The sequence below is a fragment of the Wasmannia auropunctata genome, unplaced genomic scaffold (assembly GCF_000956235.1).
Source record: "Wasmannia auropunctata unplaced genomic scaffold, wasmannia.A_1.0 LD278223.1, whole genome shotgun sequence".
NCBI classification, from domain to species: Eukaryota; Metazoa; Arthropoda; class Insecta; order Hymenoptera; family Formicidae; genus Wasmannia; species Wasmannia auropunctata.
Genome location: NW_012084667.1, coordinates 1 through 1,987, shown reverse-complemented (window position 1 = coordinate 1,987; position 1,987 = coordinate 1). Strand labels below are relative to the sequence as shown.

Genomic DNA, 1,987 nt, shown 5'->3' with positions numbered 1-1,987 from the left:
GACGTGTGCTCTTCCGATCTTTTTCACTTAGGAATTAATTAATAACATTGATTAATATTGAATAACATTGATTAAAATACTCTTCTACACGTTTGTGCCTCTCTGAGTCTCTGTATCAGTGTATCCTACTACTGCCGTCTTATCCCCACTACATAAATTTTGAACATCGCGAAGGCCGCTCTAACCTCCTTCGTACCTGCGCAGCGCTCGAGACCCTATTGTTATTTTTTTTTGTGAAAGCTGCTGCGGGCTCAGGAACTCAAATATGGCTTAGATACTTTCTATTGATGTTTATTCAATGGAATGAATTTATTTCAAACGATTCCGTTCGCATACAATCTCACAAATTAAGATAAATTCGTGGTGGATACCCGGGTACCCTGGTTGTGTAACAACGTGGTAAAAGTTGGTTGTGCACATAAGGGTTAATATTATATATGCATGCATTAATTTTAAATTTTTTTATTATTTTTTTCTATAAAGGAGTTTTAAGTGTAGACGAAGCAAAGCGAAGATGGAGATATCTCCGAGACTGCTATATGAAGGCCAAAAAGAAAGAACACGAATATGTTCCAAGTCTGGGTCTGCTGCTGATGAGTCCTTAAAAAAGAAAAGTTCATTCCGCTTTTATGAACAAATGAAGTTTCTTGATGACGTTCAAGTAAAATCTGCGTAAATATAATGCAATTATTATTATGTTTTCATTTAGTATTTGATTTGTGTAAAAAGTGTACAATATGCTATTATAATTTATACATGATTTACAAATATTTCGAATAGAGTACATAATTTTTATATTAACAAATAAACGAAATCTATCAGAAGTTGTAATATATATGGATGTTTTCGATTTTAGGACGTGCAGCAGTCTAAGTACAAGTACTAATGATAATTTGAATACTACAGCTAGTGATGGGTCGTCACTGTTAGTGCCTGTACCAATGGACAGTAGTGGGCTCAACTTGTCTACCTCGTCACAGTCGACAATTATCGGAGAAAATGGAGTTGACTGTAACTCTGGCAAAAGTATGTTTTTATAAATATATAACATTTATTGAAATTTGTAACAAGAGTTATTTAATTATTTAACTTGTATGTTTTATTTATTTTTATTTATTATTTTTTTCATATTTAATGTTATGTTCTTGATAATACAATTTCAGAAAGGAAGTTAGAGAAATCCATCAACAAAGCCGATGAGGAGTTGCACGAAACCATACTTGCAGCGTTACGAGAACCCATTGCACAACCAGATGCAACAAGTGCTTTTCTAATAACACTGGCTGAAGGATTAAGAAAACTGCCTTACAGACAGCGAACCAAATTGGAAATTAAATTTCTCTCAATGGTTGTGGAAGAGCAAGAGCGACTGGATTTGGATAGTGGCAATTAAATAATATTGTGAAAGATTTGTTTTTTTTTTTCGTTTAAGTACTTTATCACCTGTTTAATATATTTTCAGTGATAGTTGTATTAAAATTGCAATGAAGTTCCTTTGGTTTAATGTTATTAAGTATTACTATTTTATTTTTCTGTTTAGAAAAATAAAATAGTAATACTTAAATAATATTGTAAAAGATTTGTTTTTTTTCATTTAAGTACTTTATCATCTGTTTAATATACACTCGACAGCAAAATTAAAGCATCACCCATTCTAATCACTAAAAATAAGCAAATTTCAAGAGAGTGTAACTTCGTCAAAAATGATCGTATCGGAATGATCAAAAAAGTATTTTAAAGCTTAAAGTCTCTACTTTCGACATCCATAATTCATTAAATTACTTACTGATTCTTTACAAAGCTGCACGGATGCAAATGAAGATGCATCAAATCTAAAAATTTTTTACCAAGTATGCAAAGTTGCAAAAAGTAAAATAAAAATCGCACGCAAATGAGGTTTACATCGTTCGAAAGCTTGAATCTTTAGCTTTAATTTGAGCACCCGACCAGCATTGTGCGATTTTTTCACCGAGTTATTCAACATTGA

The 1,987-nt window shown here is 31.9% G+C and overlaps 1 pseudogene; it reads left to right on the top strand.

Annotated features, from left to right (window-relative positions):
- Positions 1-483: 483 nt before the first annotated feature.
- On the top strand, positions 484-1,393 carry LOC105461775 (annotated as a pseudogene).
- Positions 1,394-1,987: the final 594 nt, after the last annotated feature.